At 46.6% G+C, this 23,814-nt stretch overlaps 1 long non-coding RNA gene across 1 annotated transcript in view; it reads right to left on the reverse strand.

The window, feature by feature from the left end:
- Positions 1–344: 344 nt before the first annotated feature.
- LOC135033071 (uncharacterized) overlaps positions 345–23,814 on the reverse strand; it is a 112,170-nt gene continuing 88,700 nt past the window's right edge. Inside the window, exons 2-3 of the long non-coding RNA XR_010228542.1 lie at positions 984–1,046; positions 345–897 (exon numbers count right to left, since the gene is read on the reverse strand). This is a non-coding gene — a long non-coding RNA (uncharacterized LOC135033071). The remainder of the gene's footprint in view (positions 898–983; positions 1,047–23,814) is intronic.

The following is a 23,814-nucleotide window of genomic DNA, read 5'->3' on the forward strand; positions in this document are numbered from 1 at the left end:
GAGCTGACAATCTAATACAGTGTCTCCACTCTGCCTTGTATTTCCCAGAGAAATATTGGTGCAAAGAGCTAGCACTCCAGTGTACAGTCATTAGTGACAGCTTACCTTTATTATACGTGTTATAGAAAAACACTGGAGCAAAGATCTGACAATCTGCAACAGAAGGAGGAGACTCTCATTCACACAATGCTTGCTGCAAAGAAAGTTGGACCAAAGAACTAACAATCTGATATGGAGGGAGTAGGAGCAGGAGCTGGGATTCCTTTATTTAATATTCTGTATATTGAGCATCATACACATAACAGAAGTAGGACGATGTAATGGTCAGCACAGTGCCTAGAAGTAGGACGATGTAATGGTCAGCACAGTGCCTCACAGCACAGAGGTCATGGCCCTATCTGTGTGGAGTTTGTATATTCTCCCCGTACTTGCGTGGGTTTCCTCCGGGTACTCCGGTTTCCTCCCACAATCCAAAAATATACTGGTAGGTTAATTGGCTCCCAACAAAAGTAACCCTAGTGTGTAAGTGTACATGTAGGGCCGGCAACAGAAGTCTAGGACAATGGAATTTGCTGTGCTATATAAGAAACTGTTAATAAATAAATACATATATATAAGGGTTGTGCGCCGGCCCAGATCTCAGGTTTTGGGTTCTTGTTTTGGATCTGTATTTGTTTTTTAAATGAAAAAAAAACAAAAAACAGCTAAAATCACAGAATTTGGGGGTGTTTTTGTTCCTACAGTAATATTATTAACCTCAATAACATTCATTTCCAGTTAATTTTGTCCACATCTCAATATTGTTTTCATCCAGCGTCGGATCTTGCAGGTTTTGGATTCCATATAAGGGAGCCGCATCCGGGACTCGGCGCAATTGTACTCCCTTTGCCACGATATCTGCAAAAAAGTGGAAATATGTTGCATTAATACAAACATTTGTTTTGTATATTGGTAAAAAAAAACATTTACATGGTAATACATACCTTGCATAAAGCTGGTTGAAGTGGAACCTTCTCAAGGTCGAACATAACTTTCAGGAACTGATCCTACATTGAGGATGAAAATAATCTGTACAGATGATTACAGCATATAAAAATATATATTGCACAATATATATTTTTAATTGTACTGTGGTCAAAATGGCTTAGAAATGAATGTTATTATGGTTAATAATACTCTAGGAACAAAAAAATTGTGATTTTTAGCTGTTTTTGTAAATTTTGAAATAAAAAAAGATGAAACCAAAATCAGCAAAAAATGGTCTGACACAGAATATTATCAATAACTAGATCAGGGGCCCAAGGTAGGTAGAGTATGTATGTATGTATGTAGTGGATGAAAGGATTGATTAGTAATTTCATTTAATTTGTTTGATTTTAAAACTGTAAATGAATCATTGGGCGCATTGGAGACGGTCTTTATTGCATAGACTACAATTTTTATTGGTCATATTATTGCACTAATCCGACTTTTACTTTTTCTTAGATTTTACATGCCCCGAATTAAGAGCCTAAATCAGATCTGATCACTATTGTGCGAAATCGCAAGGCATCCGATTCTCGAATGACTGCGAATGCGTACGGATCATAATGCGCAGGCACGGTGGGCCAACCTGCAAAAGAAAATATATTTTTTGATCGCTAGGCGAACGCAGGCTGATTGACGGGAAGAGGGCGTTTGTGGGTGGTAACTGCCCGTTTCCTGGGAGTGTCAGGGAAAACGCAGGCGTTCCCAAGCGTTGTCAGGGCGGGTGTGTGGCGTCAGCTCCATCGCCGATCAGCCTGTTTGTATCGCACTGTAGGGGTAAGTACTGGGCTACGCACACACTGGATAAATCATTAGATGGTGAGGGAGTTGTGAACGGATTTGCAGCTGGCCGGTGTTTGCAAAGCTTTTAGCACGGCGTACGCAGACGTGCACGGGACGTATTTCACTCTGTCTGGGCGGCGACTCTCCGATCACAGACCTCTGCAAATTCACAGAGGAGCAATCAGGTCTGAATTAGGTTCCAAGCCGCCTATGCCTCTGCTCTCAACTGTTTGTCCTCCATATTTATCAACAAACACAAACCCAGTGGGGTACAGCGCACACTACAATTTGTACACCTACAGTATCACAATACGTGTATGAGTCAGAGATGATAATCTAACGCTAACGGTTTCATTTCACCAATAGCTTTGAACAATGCGTCTATGAGTAGTAAATAATATACTGCAGTCTGACCGGCAGTGTCACAGTACTTCTGAAAATAGAATAAAAATTATATATTACACAGGGGTACAGCACACAAAAAAATATATAATTATATTTTTAGGCTTTTTGTTTTTAGCTTTTATTATTTTAATTTTACAATGGGGCGGAGCCCCTGGATGGACGGACAGAGCACCCCTTTCAGATACAGCCGACAGAGCACCCACCGTACGCCAGACAACACAGTACTGAGATGGACACGTCCGTCCAGTACACTCTCCACAGCCGCAGTGAAGATGGCGCCAATCACCTTTATAGAATACAAAACCCGCAAGAATGCGACAGTGCGATGATGAAGTTCGGCCTCGATTTGGAATCTGAGTAAGAAGGGAAGTCCCGAGCCAGAACTGCTCATCTCCCGATTTTTTAAAGGGTGTGTGACTTGCTGAAAAGGGGCGTGGATTCACGGGAGTCCAGCAATCACGAGCCACGCCCCCCATTTTCATCACTGAGGGGGCATGCCCCGCGCTCTCTGAGCTGCTGGCATGCCCCCTCTCCCTCTGTCCCCTGTAAACAGACGCTGTGCACATATGGTATTCAGGTTCAGGTATGGTTACAGGTAATATTTTAGTGTGCTGGGGTGATACGTACCAGGGGGGGAAAAGCACGCCCCCTCTCTGTCTATATAAAACAAATACATGTGAACCGCACAGCACCAAACTTATCCATCGGAGGGTGTCCGGACAATGTATTCAATATGGTTACATCCACCCCATGAGGCTCCAGCAGGGGCTATGCTGCAGACGAGACCAACACTCCATTAATAGCATACAGAAAGTGAAACATGTAATACAATTGTAGATAGGAGAGCATTAGCATGGAAGAGGTATCCGGCCAGAGAGCACACGTAGTATACTACACCATCCTAGGACAGCAAGCCTGGTGATAGGTTATACCTTTATACTACCCATTACAGAAAACATGGAAATGTCAACTCTTCATTTAGCACATCGCATTTAATTGATACATCCACCAACTCTCCTGTTTCAATAAGAGTTTATTCCATCGCCACCTCACCTTAATGGTGGCACATGATCCAATGGCATAAATGTAAAATCTCTTATACTGTGTCCATTGTTGGCAAAGTTCCCAGCAACTGGTGGCGTATTGGGTTCCAGTAGCTGTAATGCCTTCTTAAATCGATGAACGATGCATAGAAATCCTTTCCTTTACCATGCGTATAGTATAGTCCACATATAATTTCTTACATGGGCATAGAATCACGTATGTTACATATCAGGTTTCACAGGTCATTCTGCACGGAATAGAGTATTTATCACCCAGAGTGGGATGTACAAAATCTTTACCGGTGAGCATAAAAGTGCAGTTTGCACAACCACCACACTTAAATGCTCCCATTTGTGGACTAAGCCAGTTCCTATTGGACAACACTCCCGGACTAATATCATAAAGCGAAATCCGTTCCTTCTGATTTTTACTCCTCTTGTAGCTGAAAAGTGGAGTGTTTGCACAAAATCTGCTCAATATTGGATCCGTCTGGATAATTTGCCAGTGTTTCAATATGGATTTCTTAACCAAACCCGAGGTGACCGCATATGTACTGAAAAATACTAAACGTTCTGCATCGTCCTTCGTGCTCCGAGGTTACAAAAGATCCTTCGCGCTTAAGCTCCAAACACTTTGTCACAGCTTTTTTTTTTTACTTCATACAGATCATAGCCACGATCGATGAAATTCTGCCCCATACTTGCTAGAGCCTTGTCAGGAATCGGCGCTCTGCTACGTCTCACTTACCAGCGCGCTGGTGTGCGGGCCTCCGGAGGTCTTGTCCCCAGTTGCGGCTGCGTGGGTGTAGTAACCGCGAGCGTTCTATTTCACATTGCTGAGTACTCCTGAGTCTGGTCCTGTGTGGGTTTTGCGGCGTGCCGATGTCCAGCCTGTGTGGACGTTACCATGACACCTGCACGCAGCTGATTCTGATGTTCAATCCAGCACTGTATCTCCGCCTGCAGTTTGTGTCCAATCACTGCTGAGCAGGAGGTATAACTTCCAGCTTGTGGCTCTCTCACATTGCCTCGGACAAGAAGTCACACACCGTGTGCCTTAGTTCTTCTGGTTCCTGTTTCCAGCGATCCCCGTGGTTACTTCCATTTGTTCCAGTCTTCATTCTCTCAGCTCTCCTGTTAACTCCGGACTCCAATTCCATCCAGCCACAATCACCAGCAGCAGAGACTCTCCTCAGGTGTTCGTATTACCATCTCACTTGTACACTGGCTATCTGTATTCCATCTGTGCATTTCAGCAGTATTACTATTGATGGCTTAGAGACTATTTCCTGCTTGAGCCTAGTAAAACTATCTGGACTTGTGTGCTTTATAGAGACTGAGTGTTTCTCATACATACCGGAGTTCTGCCTTTCAAGTTACTTTATCCTACGTTATACCGAGACTGTGTGCTATCAAGTACTATTGGACTTTAGTTATATCATCTGCCTTCAGTTTTGTTGTTTCACATTTCATTTGCAAGAAACCTCAGCTATTTATATCCAGTTATCAACCATTGTCATTCCATTACCGGTTTTCTGTTTATACTGTGTTATCCGATCTGCTCAGTAATAATAAAACATCAGCGCCTATGCGCAGGACTATTATATTGCCTCCACGTTTTATCCATCAGACCAACACTGACCCACTAGCGCCCCCGCCGGGGACAGACAAACCTAGAGACCTGACAGTTTGTCCGAGGCCCATGGACCCGGACGGTGGTCAGAGTGTGGGGTCAGGGACACTCCAAGACCTAGTGTCACGACTGGATAGTCAAGAGGCTGCGCAGCAGCAGATTATGCAATTCCTGCAAGGAATGTCTTTACGATTAGATACTTTGCAACAATCACTTCCAATTCCAGTTTCCCCAGTGTCCTCTTCAGTTCCAGTTCCTGCTCCAGGTTCCTCAGTTTCCAGCTCTCCAGTTGCTCCTGTTCCAATGTCTCGCATCCATCTTCCTACACCGAGTAAATTTGATGGTAATTCTAAGATGTGTCGTGGGTTTCTAAATCAATGCGAAGTTCAGTTTGAATTGCAGCCACAGAACTTTCCAACACCTAGAACAAAGGTTGCTTATATTGTTTCTCTTCTAGCTGGCTCTGCTCTGAGCTGGGTCTCTCCGCTGTGGGAGCGAGCAGATGCAATATTGAACAACTATACTGAATTTGTTGCCGCATTCCGACGCATCTTTGACGAACCTGGGCGTACGACCTCTGCTTCTTCTGACCTCCTTCAGATCCGCCAGGGAACACGTATTGTGGGTCAGTACGTTATCCAGTTCCAGACATTGGCATCGGAGGTGAAGTGGAACAACCAGGCATTGGTTGCCGCCTTCTGGCATGGTCTGTCTGACCGCATAAAGGATGAACTGACTACTCGAGATTTACCAGAGCAACTGGAAGCTCTAATTTCCCTATGTGTCAAATTGGATCTACGTTTACGCGAGCGGACCTGTGAACGCTCTCAAGGTGATCTTCGCAAGCACCGAGCTATGCTTCCTGTACAGTCTCCAACTATTATTACTGATGAACCCATGCAGGTAAACAAATTTCGTTTAACACCTGAGGAGCGGTCCAGAAGATTAAAGGAAAGACTGTGTCTCTATTGTGCTGCTGCTGGTCATGTGATTGGTTCCTGCCCTGCTCGGCCGGGAAACGCCAGGTCCTAACTTGTAGAGGAGGAGTCAAGTTAGGGCTTTTGAATAAAGCTCCTTCATCTCAGGATCTTATATTACCTGTCACCTTGGAAAGGTCTGAGGGACTCCAATCTTTGTCTGCCTTAGTGGATTGTGGTGCTGCTGGGAATTTTATCACGCAAGCTGCAGTGGATAGACTTCATCTCCCAGTGACTAAGCTGTGTCGTCCAGTTTATCTCACGGCCGTGGACGGAAGTCGTATTTCTGAAGGTTCCATCTTTCAGCAAACCAAGCCGGTAGTTCTAGGAGTAGGCTTCCTGCATTCTGAGCTCATTGAGTTCCTGGTTATACCCAAAGCGGGCTATGAGATAGTACTGGGTATGCCTTGGCTCCAACTGCACAATCCGCAATTTGACTGGTCCACATTGCAGTTAACATCATGGAGTTCCTCCTGTCATCAGTCTTGTCTGGCTCAAGTGTTTCCAATAAAGTCTTCTGGTGTAAAGTCTCAGTCTGGCCTCCCGGAGGCCTATCAGGAATTCACTGACATCTTCAGTGAGAAAGCAGCGGATGTCTTGCCTCCCCATCGAGAGTGGGATTGTCCCATCGATCTGGTTCCAGGGAGCAAGCCGCCTAGAGGGCGTACATACCCTCTTTCAGTCCCAGAAACTCAAGCAATGAGTGAATACATAAAGGAAAATTTACAGAAAGGTTTCATCCGTCCATCCACTTCCCCAGCTGGTGCTGGATTCTTCTTCGTCAAGAAGAAAGATGGAGGACTTCGCCCCTGTATCGATTATCGGGGTTTAAATGACATCACGATCAAAAATAGCTACCCGTTACCTCTGATCACAGAGCTGTTTGACAGAGTTAGAGGGGCTTCCATCTTCACGAAACTGGATCTTCGCGGGGCTTACAACCTTATCAGGATTCGAAGTGGTGATGAGTGGAAAACCACCTTCAATACTCGTGACGGCCACTATGAATATCTAGTGATGCCCTTCGGTTTAAGTAATGCCCCAGCCGTGTTTCAAAACTTTGTCAACGAAGTGTTTAGAGATCTCCTGTATAAATGTGTGGTGGTTTACCCCGATGACATCTTGATATTCTCCCGTGATTTAGTCTCTCATCGCCAACAGGTGAAGGAGGTTCTGCAACGTCTTCGACGGAATCATCTGTATGGCAAGTTGTCCAAATGCACATTTGAAGCTTCTTCAATATCTTTCTTAGGATACATCATTTCCGGAACAGATCTTCAAATGGATCCAGCTAAACTGGAAGCCATAGAAAACTGGTCTCTTCCAACAACACTCAAGTCAGTTCAACGCTTCATTGGCTTCGCCAATTACTACAGAAAGTTTATTAAAGGCTTTTCCACGCTAATAGCTCCAATTACCTGCCTTACCCGGAAAGGGGGAAATCCTTCTCAATGGTCTGACGACGCACTGTCCGCTTTTCACAAAATAAAACAAGCTTTTATTTCAGCTCCTGTGTTACAGCAGCTGGATGTCAGTAAAGCCTTCATCTTGGAAGTGGACGCTTTAACGGTTGGCGTGGGCGCAGTCCTGTCCCAGGTTGGCAGTGATGGTAAGACTCACCCCTGTGGGGTTTTTCTCGTAGGTTCTCGTCTGCAGAAATGAACTATACCATCGGCGACCAGGAGTTGTTAGCAATCAAATTGGCCCTTTAAGAATGGAGGTATCTGCTGGAGGGTACGAGATTTCCCATTACCATCTACACGGATCACAAGAACCTTCTCTACTTGAAAGCCGCGCAGTGTCTGAATCCTCGGCAAGCAAGGGGCTCTATTCTTTTCTCGCTTTGATTTTAAGTTGATGTTTAGACCGGGCTCACAAAATGTCAAAGCGGATGCTTTGTCTCGCTTCATGAGCTCAAACGAGGAATCCGCAGAACAGGCTGCTCGACCAGTATTAAATCCGGTGGTTATCGCAGCTACAGGGATGTCGCAAGTCCCGCCTCCAGGCAAGATGTTTGTCTCTCCGAAGCTTCGTCCAAACCTTCTGTCTTGGGCTCATACGTCCAAGTTTACTGGTCACCCTGGGGTTCTAAAGACTTTTAAGTTTCTGTCTCAAACGTATTGGTGGCCTCGTATGAAGGTAGATATTCAAGAGTTCATAGCTTCATGTCCCAAATGTGCTCAGCATAAAAATTCTCGTCAGGCTCCTGCAGGCCAATTGATACCCAATTCCATTCCTAGGCGTCCCTGGTCCCATGTGTCGATGGACTTTATTTCTGATCTCCCTCCATCCAAAGGTTATAAGTATGACACCATCTGGGTAGTAGTTGATAGGTTTTCAAAAATGGCACACTTCATTCCACTCATGGGATTACCCTCTGCTCCAAAGTTGGCTCAGTTGTTTCTTCGTGAAATATTCAGGTTACATGGACTTCCAACAGAAATCATATCTGACCGAGGAGTACAATTTGTGGCCAAGTTTTGGAGGGCTCTGTGTTCAGTGCTACAGGTAAAACTGAAGTTCTCTATGGCCTATCATCCTCAAACAAATGGGCAGACTGAGAGGGTAAATCAAGAACTTGAGACCTATTTGAGACTGTATATCTCTTCTTCACAGGATGACTGGGTAGAATTGTTGCCATGGGCGGAGTTTGCTCATAATTTCTGTTATCATACTTCAACTGATACAACTCCTTTTTTCGCAGTTTATGGTCAGCATCCTAGAGTACCGGATTTACAAGAATTACCTGCCATAGATGTGCCTGCGGCTGCTTCTGCTCTTCAGCGGTTCGCTCAAATTTGGAAAGAGATCCATTCATCTCTTAAAAAAGTTTCTCAACGGTACAAAATGTTCGCTGTTCAGAAGAGGCGAGCAGTTCCTAGTTTGAAACCGGGCGATAAGGTCTGGTTATCTACCCGTAATCTCCGGCTCAGAGTCCCCTCAATGAAGTTTGCGCCACGGTTTATTGGACCTTTTCCAGTAGAAAGTGTTATTTAATCCGGTGGCTTATAAGTTGAAACTGCCTGCTTTTTTGAAAATACCCAACTCATTCCATATTTCTCTCCTCAGATCACTAATTCTCAATCGTTTCCAGAGAACGCTTCCAGCAGCTCCAAAGGTACGAACTCATCGGGGCGTGGAATACGAGGTGTAAAAGATATTAGACTCTCAACATCGTTATGGTCATCTGCAATATCTCATTGACTGGTCTGGATATGGTCCTGAAGAGAGGAGTTGGGTCGACGCCACGTATGTACATGCTCCACGTCTGATCCAAGCCTTCCACAGACTCTTCCCTGCCAAGCCTCGTGGGTGTTCGGTGCTCACCCATAAAGGAGGGGGTACTGTCAGGAATCGGCGCTCTGCTACGTCTCACTTACCAGCGCGCTGGTGTGCGGGCCTCCGGAGGTCTTGGCCCCAGTTGCGGCTGCATGGGTGTAGTAACCGCGAGCGTTCTATTTCACATTGCTGAGTACTCCTGAGTCTGGTCCTGTGTGGGTTTTGCGGCGTGCCGATGTCCAGCCTGTGTGGACGTTACCATGACACCTGCACGCAGCTGATTCTGATGTTCAATCCAGCTCTGTATCTCCGCCTGCAGTTTGTGTCCAATCACTGGTGGGCAGGAGGTATAACTTCCAGCTTGTGGCTCTCTCACATTGCCTCGACAACAAGTCACACACCGTGTGTCTAAGTTCTTCTGGTTCCTGTTTCCAGCGATCCCCGTGGTTACTTCCATTTGTTCCAGTCTTCATTCTTACAGCTCTCCTGTTAACTCCGGACTCCAATTCCATCCAGCCACAATCACCAGCAGCAGAGACTCTCCGCAGGTGTTCGTATTACCATCTCACTTGTACACTGGCTATCTGTATTCCATCTGTGCATTTCAGCAGTATTACTATTGATGGCTTAGAGACTGTTTCCTGCTTGAGCCTAGTAAAACTATCTGGACTTGTGTGCTTTATAGAGACTGAGTGTTTCTCATACATACCGGAGTTCTGCCTTTCAAGTTACTTTATTTTACGTTACACCGAGACTGTGTGCTATCAAGTACTATTGGACTTTATGTTATGATTCTGATACTCAGGTCAGGGGTGATCTTGTACGGTAGGACCTGAATACCAGAACGTAATGCTGGGAAAGGGGAATGGAAAGGGAATAGCCCCTGGCACCCTATCTCCGTTGTCTCGCCCGTGCTGTCAGTACACTCTTGCGAGACTATGGTTGCTTGGGCCCATGGCAGCCGCGTTTGAAGGGCGGATTACGTCTGCCCAACTCCGATGCCCCCTCAGGTCTTAATGAGAGACAAAGAGTGAACCGAGACAGGGTGATAACAAGGGGCCCTCTAACTGAACAACAAAGCCAGGGGCTACTAACAAAGCTGAAACTAAAGTATGCGCGGATTTCCGCCAGGGAAAAGAACAACAAAGGAAATGCTGTCCACACGCCGACACAATACTTTTGTGTATCGGCGGTGACAGCATAAGCAGAACCCTCTGCAAAACACCAGTGACAGATATAACCAAGGAATACAGCGGCCTAGGCCGATGGACGCGGCAGAGCCGCTACTCACGGAACCGGTACAAATACTGGCAAACGGACAGGAACCCCCAACGCTGCCGACACAGACTCTCAGAACTGGAGGACAGGCAGAATCCCAAACGACAGACCGGTGGACACCAAGAAGCCAGAAACTCGACCAGGCATAGGCAAAGCCACAGGACTTCTGGACAGGAACGCTTCACGGCAGGACACGGGATCAGACACAGGAATCGACACAGGGACTGACACAGGAATCGACACAGGAAGCAGCTAAACAGACACTGCTAGACTGGAGCTCAGGAACTGGCAGGAACAAGCTCAGAACTCAAGCAGACTGGAAACTTAGAAATATCACCAGCATCTGTGAATTGCACTCAGCCAGCATATAACAGAGAGGCCTAATTAATTATGTCATGCAGCTGCCCTGTTGCATGACTCCAAACTGACAAGATGCAATTAGCAGCCAGGTGAGGCTGAACACATGGGAACAGACTGCAATTACACAGACTGACCACTGACAGCAAACAATAATCCTCTAAACCAGAGCAAAGGGAAATCCTGGCCTGCAAGAGTACTATAAACATAAAATAGGAATGAACCACTACCTGTGGTTCATAACCGTATCCTCTCCTTAAGGGAGAGCTCCAAGCACCCCATGACACCCACGGGGAACATAAACAGAAGTATAACATAAAATACCTAACCGACATGCAAAACAGGAATGAGCCACAGCCGTGGCTCATAACAGTACCCCCCCCCCTTGAGGAGGGATCAAAGGACCCCAAAATACAGACTATCCAAAACAAGGGATACAAAAAAAACCTGACACACTGGTCTAGCAGACAAGAAAACAGAAACAAGCTGTAACAACAGCTTGTAACAGTGCCCTCCCCTTGACAGTGGCCACTGGACACAAGACAAGGAAAAAAAATCTTTTTTTTTTTTTTTATATCAAGGCAAGAGTCAAAAATTATTTCTTTTTCTTCTTATTATTTTTACAAAGCTCTTTAGGTCTGACCAAGGTAATTCCCCAAACATTGTCTGAACTGATGGTACCACCCAGCAAGGCTGCGTTCAAATCAGAGATAGGTTTCTTAACCCTTGGGAGCTGAACTTTCAGGCAAAGTACTTCTATTAGAAAAAGAAGACAGAAAAGCACATCCTGCAGTCAAAACAACGGGCTGAGACTCTTGTGCCGAGTTTACAGTATTTGGTGGACTCTCAGCAGACAAGACGGGTGACTTAGAGGAACCTGAACCAATTTCTTTGGAACCATATCTTTTAATAATTGCATCACTGAATGCTGGGGGATCCTGAAGAATGGGATCTTCAGCTTTCATTAGGCTGGTCGCCCACTCAAAAGGCTCTCCTCTAAAAGAATAAATCAGATAGAGCACAAGGTTCTCTGAAGTGATGTCCAGAAATGGTCTAGACAACATAATAATGTAATAGTGTTTGTAAAGCGCCAGAAATTGGACTAAGTCCCCATCAAAGATTATAGATGTTGAGATATCAACAGAGTCAGGATCTGCTTCATTCCCATCTGACTGACTAGAGTGCTTTGCTAGGACCTGGTCACTATTGACCTTACTCGAGGCTGAGACTTTCTGAACCCCACCCGGGGCAGTGACTTTCTGAACCCCACCCGGGGCAGTGACTTTCTGAACCCCATCCGGGGCAGTGGCCTTCGGGAACCCCGCTGGGGCAGTGGCCTCCGGGAACCCCACTGGAGCAGTGGCCTCCGGGAACCCCACTGGAGCAGTGGCCTCCGGGAACCCCGCTGGGGCAGTGGCCTCCGGGAACCCCGCTGGGGCAGTGGCCTCCGGGAACCCCGCTGGGGTCAGCACCTCGGATTCTTTTACTGGGACCGAGCCGTCGGCCTCCCCCACTGGGACCGAGCCATCAGCCTCCCTCACTGGGACCGAGCCATCGGTTTTCCTCACTGGGACTGAGCCATTGGCTTCCCTCTCTGAGTCGATAATTATCGAAACTTCTCCCGGGACTATGACTTCCGGGACTTTTGCTGAAGCTATAACCTTCAGAACCTCCACAAATGCTATGCCTCTTTAGTTCTTTCCTGGGGAAGCGACCTCTAGACCCTTCTTTGAGGCTGCGTCTCTCGAGACCCCACTTGGGGATATTACTTCAAAGATCCCTTCTGGGGTTTTGCTTCTCGAGTTCCCTTCTAGAACTATGGTTTTAGATACCCTTTCTGGGGTTGCGCTCTTCAAGTCCCTACCTGGGGTAACAGCTTCTGAGACCCCTTCTGGTATGGAAACCTGAGCTATAATATTTGATGTCCCTCTATAAGCTAGAGCATCGGGTACCGCTCTGGGCATCGGGTACCGTTCCAGCACTCTGGGCATCGGGCACCGCTCCAGCACTCTGGGCATCGGGCACCGCTCCAGCACTCTGGGCATCGGGCACCGCTCCAGCACTCTGGGCATTGGGTACCGCACCAAGATCCTGAGCATCGGGCACCTCTCCAGGACCCTGGGCAACGGGCACCACTCCAGGACCCTGGGCAACGGGCACCACTCCAGGACCCTGGGCAACGGGCACCACTCCAGGACCCTGGGCAACGGGCACCACTCCAGGAACCTGGGCAACGGGCACCACTCCAGGAACCTGGCATCGGGCACCTCTCCAGGGGCTTGCAACTCTGCTTCAACAGGAACCTCAAGAGAGGAGAGAAACATTCTCTTTTGATTCCTGAATCTATAATGGGGCTCCCTTGCCCAAGGACCCCAATTATAGGACAGAGAGCTTTTTAGTGTGGGTTGTGTGACAAGTACCTCTGCCACAGTAGAGACAGGAGTAGGTCTTGTATCCTGACTCAACTTGGCCAGAGGGCAAGACTCGTCACCACACTTTGGCTTGCGCAACTCACAGGTCTGCAGATAGTGGCCTAAACCCCCACAATATAGGCATAAGTTTAAGTTTCTGCGACGCAGATGCTCCTCTTCTGAGAGCCTGGGCCGCAGAAAACTTTTAAACCTTTTCTCTTCAATTAAACCAGAGGATTCTCTTGTCACCATACTGTGAACAAGAGTCTCTTTAGAGATAGATGTACTCTCAACGACTTCTGGCAAGATGAGCAAGATTTTAGTCAGAAGGTTTTGCAGTTGCTTTAAGGATTGCTGCAAAACTTCTAGTCGCTCAGGTCTCAAAGCACTGAAAGCAGAGTTCAGGGCTGAGAGAGATGCCTGCAGGGCTTGCATAGTAGACATAGGAGGATTTAAAACTAGACAAGACAAGACAAGGCAAGACTAGACAAGGCAAGACTAGACAAGGCAAGACTAGACAAGGCAAGACTAGACAAGGCAAGACTAAATTTTTAAACTAGACAAAACAAGACTGGATTTTTTTTAAACACCGGACTGGATTCTAAACACCGGACTGGATTCTAAACACCGGACTGGATTTTAAACTAGACACTGGACTGGGCCAAAAAAGAAAAAAGTTTTATTTCTTTTTTGTGGTATGGCTGGTGATAATGTTATGATTCTGATACTCAGGTCAGGGGTGATCTTATACGGTAGGACCTGAATACCAGAACGTAATGCTGGGAAAGGGGAATGGAAAGGGAATAGCCCCTGGCACCCTATCTCCGTTGTCTCACCCGTGCTGTCAGTACACTCTTGCGAGACTATGGTTGCTTGGGCCCATGGCAGCCGCGTTTGAAGGGCGGATTATGTCTGCCCAACTCCGATGCCCCCTCAGGTCTTAATGAGAGACAAAGAGTGAACCGAGACAGGGTGATAACAAGGGGCCCTCTAACTGAACAACAAAGCCAGGGGCTACTAACAAAGCTGAAACTAAAGTATGCGCGGATTTCCGCCAGGGAAAAGAACAACAAAGGAAATGCTGTCCACACGCCGACACAATACTTTTGTGTATCGGCGGTGACAGCATAAGCAGAACCCTCTGCAAAACACCAGTGACAGATATAACCAAGGAATACAGCGGCCTAGGCCGACGGACGTGGCAGAGCCGCTACTCACGGAACCGGTACAAATACTGGCAAACGGACAGGAACCCCCAACGCTGCCGACACAGACTCTCAGAACTGGAGGACAGGCAGAATCCCAAACGATGGACCGGTGGACACCAAGAAACCAGAAACTCGACCAGGCATAGGCAAAGCCACAGGACTTCTGGACAGGAACGCTTCATGGCAGGACATGGGATCAGACACAGGAATCGACACAGGAAGCAGCTAAACAGACACTTCTATACTGGAGCTCAGGAACTGGCAGGAACAAGCTCAGAACTCAAGCAGACTGGAAACTTAGAAATATCACCAGCATCTGTGAATTGCACTCAGCCAGCATATAACAGAGAGGCCTAATTAATTATGTCATGCAGCTGCCCTGTTGCATGACTCCAAACTGGCAAGATGCAATTAGCAGCCAGGTGAGGCTGAACACATGGGAACAGACTGCAATTACACAGACTGACCACTGACAGCAAACAATAATCCTCTAAACCAGAGCAAAGGGAAATCCTGGCCTGCAAGAGAACTATAAACATAAAATAGGAATGAACCACTACCTGTGGTTCATAACAGTATCCTCTCCTTAAGGAGAGCTCCAAGCACCCCATGACACCCACGGGGAACATAAACAGAAGTATAACATAAAATACCTAACCAACATGCAAAACAGGAATGAGCCACAGCCGTGGCTCATAACACTTTAGTTATATCACCTGCCTTCAGTTTTGTTGTTTCACATTTCATATGCAAGAGACCTCAGCTATTTAAATCCAGTTATCAACCATTGTCATTCTATTACCGGTTTTCTGTTTATACTGTGTTATCCGATCTGCTCAATACAATAAAACATCAGCGCCTATGCGCAGGACTATTATATTGCCTCCACATTTTATCCATCAGACCAACACTGACCCACTAGCGCCCCTGCCGGGGACAGACAAACCTAGAGACCTGACAAGACTCTGGTAATTTTGTGTGGTCTGAAGATATCTGTGTCACTCTTATTAACTGTGAGAACGGGAGTCCTTTTTTCAAAGGTTGTGGGTGAAAACTTGATGTGAGGAGAAGCGTATTTTTATCAGTCTGGTTTTCTTTTATAAATATTGGTGGTAAAATGTCCCTTCTCAATTCCTACCATCACATCAAGGAATTCTATATTACCAGTACTATACCAGTACTATACTGATAGGTAAACCTAATGGAACCAGGCCTGCTATTCAATTTAATTACAAATTCAGTAAGCGCTCTCTCACCACCAGTCCACAGCATGAACAGGTCATCTATGAACCTAACATAAAAAGAAATGAACCTAGAAAAATCCTGATCATTCATAATGTTATGCTGCTCAAAATCATACATAAGTAAATTGGCATACAACGGGGCCATATTAGACCCCATTGCCATACCATTAAGCTGTAAATAAAACGAATTGTTAAACAAAAATAATTTTTATGTAAAATGATCTCGATGAGCAGTAACAAAAAATCCACTGGTGGACCCTCATACTATGGACTGGTGGTGATGGCTCTCCTGACTGGCTCAATGCCTTCAACATGTTTAATACTGGTGTATAAGCTGGAGACGTCTAGGGTCACCAGCATACATGCTTTAGGTGGTGGGCCATATCTCTCAAGTTTATTGATAAAATCAGATGTATCCTTGATGAAACAGGGAGTGTGCTGCGCTACAGGTTGCAAGTGGTAATCCACAAACTGGGATAGCGGTTGCCCTAATGATCCATTGGAGGAGATAATAGGCCTACCTGGAGGATCCACTATACTCTTGTGTATCTTAGGCAAGATATACAAGAGCGGGATCCTTGGGTAGTCTTGGGTTAGAAATCTCTCAGTTTGCTCATCTATTCAGCCATCACTATGACCTAGCTGGATAATAGAATCGATCTCCCTCTTAAAATTTGATGTTGGATCAACGTAAGTCTTTTGTAACATGTGTCATCTGACAGCTGTCTCATTACCTAATTTACATAATTAGTTTTGTTCAATAGGATGACAATATTAGCGTTGTTATGCAGAGATTTAACTGCTGCTATTTCCTCACCACTAAGATTAGAATATTTAATTTTGGCTTTACGCAAAAGTAGCAAAGTGTCCCTCTTGACCAACTGCATGAAAGTTTCAATCGATGCGTTGGACGAAGGTGGATCAAATGTACTAGGACATGTAAAAGGTGTTTTTATTTATGTTCAATAGATGCCCTTTTGCTAAAGAAGTCTTTGAGACGTCACTGCCTACGGAACTTGTAAAATTCGATTATAAAATCAAATGGTTTCTGTCTATGGGTTTGAAGAAAAGACAAACCCTTAGTACATTTATCTCAGGTTCTGTTAAATTATAGGAACACAGATTAAACAATGTTATCTGCGAATTGTATTGGCACTTCTTTCTTTTTGATTTTTGGTGCTTGACACCCCCTCTCCTGTTGAATTATCTATCTGTTGGTAATTTGCTGCGTGTATAAACTCCCCCTCCTAAAAAATGTTGTTTTGATTTACCAGATTGGCCTGAGTCACTTTGGGAAGTGTTGGACTCAATAGGCGGTATGTACTAAAGAAAAAATGCGGTAAACCCCCGTTTTCGGGGGATTTACCGCATTTTCAAATGTACTATCACCCGACCGCTGCATTTTCGCCATCTCTGGATGGCGATACCCTATAGAATCCTATGGGCTTGTTTTTGCCAGCCGCTGCAACCTGCCGCAGACGCCGACCCCCCTCGCCCCCGGCATACCTTCCTCCAGGAAGCCTGGAGCCGAAAGGTAATCTCCTCCTCCCCCTAGCAACACAGCCGGAGGAGGAGATTACCTGGGGAGGTGACGGAGACCCCCCACAGACCACCTCACAGGTATCGCGGGGGACCTCCGTCACCGCATTGCGATATTGATCGCATATGTTAGTACATATGCGATCAACATCGCTGCGAGAGGCGGCGATGTGTCTTAATACATCCCACCCAATATCAGTAAAATGTGTAGGCTGTCGCCTGCGAAATGTTTGTCCAGTCCGCCACTGGCGTTTATTGGACTGTATCACCAACCAAGGATAGACGCAAAGATCCCCGTAATCTTCTTTCACATTTTTATACTTCACTTTTTTAAAGGTTAATAACTCTGCTGTAAACGTAGCCACACTCTCCTCCAATTTAGTGAGCCAGTCAGTGTTACTATCAGATTTAATAACATCTAATCCTGACGAGTCACAGGCTCGGATATCCTTTTCCGCACTTTTAATGTCGGTGTTAACCTGCTGGATGACTAGTAATAACATTAAATCAAAACTGCATTGATTCAGGATTAAACGCCGCTGTCTGCAGAACTTTTTACTATTGCGTCCCAGCGTGGTTTTATTTTTAATTCTGAATCCTCTAGGGATTACGCTTTCTTTGCGATACTGTGATAGTGTGAGCCCGTGTAATTCAAGCTCCACAAGCCTTTTGCGCAATCTTCTTAACAAGTCTGCATGTACTTCTTGTGGCCTATCCTGATCAAAAGCCAATGGTTCTGTGGGGTCATTCCGAGTTGATCGCTCGGTAGCTATTTTTTGCAGCGCTGCGATCAGATAGTCGCCGTCTATGGGGGAGTGTATTTTCTCTTTGCAAGTGTGCAATCGCTTTTGCAGCCGAGTGGTACAAAAAAGTTTTGTGCAGTCTCTGCGCAGCCCAGGACTTACTCAGCTGCCGTTATCACTTCAGCCTGTCCGGTCCCGGAATTGACGTCAGACACCCGCCCTGCAAACGCTTGGATACGTCTGCGTTTTTCGAAGCACTCTCAGAAAACAGTCAGTTGACACCCATAAACGCCTTCTTCCTGTCAATCTCCTTGCGATCGTCTGTGCGAATGGATTCTTTGTTAAATCCATAGCTCAGCAACGATCTGTTTTGTACCCGTACGACGCGCCTGCGCATTGCGGTGACTACACATGCGCAGTTTTGCCAAGTTTTGACCTGATCGCAGCGCAGCGAAAAAACCTAGCGTGCGATCAGATCGGAATGACCCCCCTGTGTTAGCAAATAATATTTTAGAAACATCCTTTTCTAAGAATCTTTTAGTCGCAGTGATGTCACCGACACTGAACTCCATGACCACAAGTAATCTACACTAATGAACAAAACATACACAAATCACACTAATGTATAACAACCACATAGAAATGGAAAACACCTGTATAAATTACACATATATAAAACCGTGGTGCGGTCCAAATCCAGTCCATGGAAATTATCTAACAAATACGTGTGAACCGCACAGCACCAAACGTATCCATCGGAGGGTGCCTGGCCGATGTATTCAATATCGTTACAGCCACACCATGAGACATCATGTATTTTGTCATTGGTAGTATAAAGGTATAACCTATAACCAGGCTTGCTGTCCTAGGAAGGTGTAGTATACTACGTGTGCTCTCAGGCCGGATACCTCTTCCACGCTAATGATCTCCTATCTACAATTGTATTACATATATCACTTTCTGTATGCTATTAATGGAGTGCTGGTCTCGTCTGCAGCATAGCCCTGCTGGTGTGGATGCAACGTATATGTATTATATATATATATATATTTATTTATTTATAAGAGCTGAGCGGGTTCGGTTTTCAAAGAACCGAACCCTACCGGACTTTGCCTTCCGAGTTCGGTTCCGAGCCAGGCTCGGGTTTTCCCGCCTGACTCGGAAACCCGAACGCGGCAAAACGTCATCATCCCGCTGTTGGATTCTCGTGGGATTTGGATTCCATATAACGAGCCGTGCGTCGCGGCCATTTTCACTCCAGTCTCGGAGAGTGTATTGAGATGACGTGTCCTCAGTGTTCAGTGTCTGTTTGGGGGCGGGAAAGTGGGGTGGCGAGTCTTGTGCAGTGTTGTGCTGTCCAGTCCAGTCCAGTGTAGTCACAGTGTTGGTGTCCTCTGCTGCCATATATCCAGTGTAGCTGTATAAAGTGTTGTTGTGTTGTGCTGCATCAGACCAGTGGTAGTGTCCTGTCCATCAGTCATTCCAGTGCCGCTTATTGTCTCATATAACTCCCAAAAAATAATGGAGAACAAAAATTTTGAGCATAAAATAGGGAAAGATCGAGAAGAACCACTTCCTCCTAGTGCTGCTGCCACTAGCCATGACATAGACGATGAAATGCCATCAACGTCGTCTGCCAAGGCCGATGCCCAATGTCATAGTAGAGGGCATGTAAAATCCAAAAAGCCAAAGTTCATTAAAAAGAACCAAAAAAAGAAATTGAAATCATCTAAGGAGAAGTGTAAACTTGCCAATATGCCATTTACGACACGGAGTGGCAAGGAACGGCTGAGGCCCTGGCCTATGTTCATGACTAGTGGTTCAGCTTCACATGACGATGGAAGCACTCAGCCTCTCGCTAGAAAAATGAAAAGAGTTAAGCTGGAAAAAGCACAGAAAAGAACTGTGCGTTCTTCGAAATCACAAATCCCCAAGGAGAGTCCAATTGTGTCGGCGGTTGCGATGCCTGACCTTCCCAACACTGGACGGGAAGAAGTGGCGCCTTCCACCATTTGCACGCCCCCTGCAAGTGCTGGAAGGAGCACCCGCAGTCCAGTTCCTGATAGTCAAATTGTAGATGTCACTGTTGAAGTACACCAGGATGAGGATATGGGTGTTGCTGGCGCTGAGGAGGACGATGAGGATTCTGATGGTGATGTGGTTTGTTTAAGTCAGGAACACGGGGCGACACCTGTTGTCCATGGGATGAAGAAGCCCATTGTGATGCCTGGGCAAAATACCAAAAAAGCCACCTTTTCGGTGTGGAATTATTTCTCCACAAATCCGGACAACAGGTGTCAAGCCGTGTGTCGCCTTTGTCAAGCTGTAATAAGTAGGGATAAGGATGTTAACCACCATGGAACATCCTCCCTTATATGTCACCTGCTGTGCATTCATCAGAAGTCAGTGTCAAGTTGTGAAACTTTGGGTAAGAGTGTAAGCAGTCCACTGACACCTAAATCCCTTCTTCCTCCTGTACCCAAGCTCCTGCAAGCCACACCACCAACTCCCTCAACGTCAATTTCCTCCTCAGTCAGGAACATCAGTTGTCCTGCAGGCCATGTCACTGGCAAGACTGAGGAGTCCTCTCCTAACCGGGATTCCTCCGATGGATCCTTGAGTGGTATACCTCATGTTGCTGCCGCTGCTGTTGTTGCTGCTGGGAGTGGATCGTCATCCCAGTGTCAGGAATCGGCGTTCAGCAGCATCTCACTTACCAGCGCGCTGGTGTGCAGGCCTCCGGAGGTCATGGACCCAGTCGCGGCTGCATGAGTGCACTGCCCACGAGCGACATAACTGATGTTGCTGAGTACCCCTGAACCGCACCCAGTATGTGCCCCGCTGTGTGGCGGCGTCTGTCTGGTATGGGCGCCGCCATGACATCTGCGCTCAGCTGATCCGGACACCCAATCCAGCAGGGTGTGTTCTCACAGAAGTTCAACATCCAATCATCACAGAGCAAGGGGTATAAGTTCCAGTCCGTGGCTCAGTCTCATCGCCTCGGACAACGAGTCACATTCGGTGTGCAAGTTCTCCTGGTTCCCGTGTTCCTGCCTCCAGTTATTCCTCGTGGTTGTTCTCATTGTCTCATTCTCCAGTCTTCATTCCTCCTGCCTGCTTCAGACTCCAGCCACAGCCTGCTACAATCCATCTGCAGTAAGAGACGCTCCTCAGGTGTTTATTCATTGCCTAATCTGTGCACCTAATTACCAGCATTACATTCTGTGCATTGCATCCAGCACTTTACCAACTTGCTGAGTCAGGACTGTTTTCTGCCTGGGCCTTGCTTGGCCATAAGAACTTGTGTGCTACAGAGACTGTGTGCTTTTCTATAATTACCGGAGTTCTGTCTGCCTCAGTGATATTTTCAAAACCGTTTGCATCCAGTTATCAAGTTCATCGTTATTCCTCATTTGTGTTACCAGTGACTTTTTGCATATTCATTTCCTTGGATCAAGTTTCGATTCATTATTCCTATTATCAGTTGTACCAGTTATTATCCATATATCATTTACTGCTGCTGCTGGTTCCAAGTTATTATCATTTGCATTCCATCGTTATTCCATTGCTCTGTGACATAATAAACATCAGCGCATATGCGCAGGACTTTTCTCCAGTCTCCTCGCTTTATACACCACACCTGCACTGACCCACTAGTGCCCCCTCCGGGGACAGACAAAACCAGAGACCTGACACCCAGATGGAAAGTCTGGAAGACCACTTGTACTACTTCCAGTAAGCAATTGACTGTCCAACAGTCCTTTGCGAGGAAGATGAAATATCACAGCAGTCATCCTTTTGCAAAGCGGATAACTGAGGCCTTGACAGCTATGTTGGTGTTAGAGGTGCGTCCAGTATCCACGATTAGTTCAGTGGGACTTAGAGAATTGCTTGAGGTAGTGTGTCCCCGGTATCAAATCCCATCTAGGTTCCACTTCTCTAGGCAGGCGATACCGAGAATGTACACAGACGTCAGAAAGAGACTCACCAGTGTCGTAAAAAATGCAATTGTATCCAGTGTCCACTTAACCACGGACATGTGGAAAAGTGGAACAGGGCAGACTCAGGACTATATGACTTTGACAGCCCACTGGGTAGATGTATTGCCTCCCGCAGCAACAACAGCAGCAGAGGCACTAGTAGCAGCATCTCGCAAACGCCAACTCGTTCCTAGGCAGGCTACGCTTTGTATCACCGCTTTCCAGAATACGCACACAGCTGACAACCTCTTACGGAAACTGAGGAACATCATCGCAGAATGGCTTACCCCAATTGGACTCTCCTAGGGATTTGTGATATCGGACAACGCCACCAATATTGTGCGTGCATTACATCTGGGCAAATTCCAGCACGTCCCATGTTTTGCACATACAATTAATTTGGTGGTGCAGAATTTTTTTTAAAATGACTGGGGCGTGCAGGAGATGCTGTCGGTGGCCCAAAAAATTGCGGGCCACTTTCGGCATTCTGCCACGGCGTGCCGAAGACTGGAGCACCAGCAAACACTCCTGAACCTGCCCTGCCATCAACTGAAGCAAGAGGTGGTAACGAGGTGGAATTCAACACTCTATATGCTTCAGAGGATGGAGGAGCAGCAAAAGGCCATTCAAGCCTATACATCCACCTATGATGTAGGCAAAGGAGGTGTAATGCACCTGACGGAAGCACAGTGGAGAATGATTTCCGTCTTGTGCAAGGTTCTCCAACCCTTCGAACTTGCCACACGTGAAGTGAGTTCAGACACTGCCAACTTGAGTCAGGTCATTCCCCTCATCAGGATTTTGAAGAAGCAGCTGGATAAATTGAAGGAGGAGCTAAGACTGATCGATTCCACAAGGTATGTGGGACTTGTGGATGGAGCCCTTCATTCGCTTTGCCAGGATTCAAGGGTGGTCAATCTGTTGAAATCAGAGCACTACATTTTGGCCACCGTGCTCGATCCTAGGTTTGAATCCTACGTTGTATCTCTCTTTCCAGCAGACACAAGTCTGCAGAGGTTCAAAGACCTGCTGGTGAGAAAATTGTCAACTCAAGCGGAACGTGACCCGTCAACAGCTCCTCCTTCACATTCTCCAGCAAATGGGGCTGCAAGGAAAAGGATAAGATTTCCTAGCCCACCCGCTGGCGGTGATGCAGGGCAGTCAGGAGTGAAAGCTGACATCTGGTCCAGACTGAAGGACCTGCCAACGATTACTGACATGTCGTCTACTGTCACTGCATATGATTCTGTCACCATTGAAAGAATGGTGGAGGATTATCTGAGTGACAGCATCACTGTAGGCCATATTTGCCTACTTTCTGGCAGCTCTCTCCGGGAGAGAGCTGCCAGGATGGCTCAGTGGAGGGGCTGGGTTGGGCAATGATGAGAGGCGGGGGCGCGGAGGAGGCGGATTGGGGCGGGGTGGAGGTGGGACAGAGGTGGAACGAGGGCGGGGTTACAGCATCACAACATCTAAATCACGCCCCCCCCCGCTCTGCAATGCCGCAATAACCGGCATTTTACAGCAGGGGGCGTGACTATGATGACGCGATTCAACAAAAATCGCGTCATCTACTGTCCGGACCGCCCACTTTACTCTCAAACTAGCCGGCAGGGCAGGGAGGAAATGAAAAACCGGAAGACTTGTCTGCTCTTCCGTGGGGTCGGGAGGGTCACCCGATTTTCGGGAGCCTCCCGGCCATTCTGGGAGAGTAGGCAAGTATGCTGTAGGCATGTCAGACAGTACGTACGTATACTGGCAGGAAAAAGAGGCAATTTGGAGGCCATTGCACAAACTGGCTTTATTCTACCTAAGTTGCCCTCCCACAAGTGTGTACTCCGAAAGAGTGTTTAGTGCCGCCGCTCACCTTGTCAGCAATCGGCGTACGAGGTTACTTCCAGAAAATGT

This window comes from Pseudophryne corroboree, chromosome 1 (genome assembly GCF_028390025.1).
Source record: "Pseudophryne corroboree isolate aPseCor3 chromosome 1, aPseCor3.hap2, whole genome shotgun sequence".
Taxonomy (NCBI): domain Eukaryota; kingdom Metazoa; phylum Chordata; class Amphibia; order Anura; family Myobatrachidae; genus Pseudophryne; species Pseudophryne corroboree.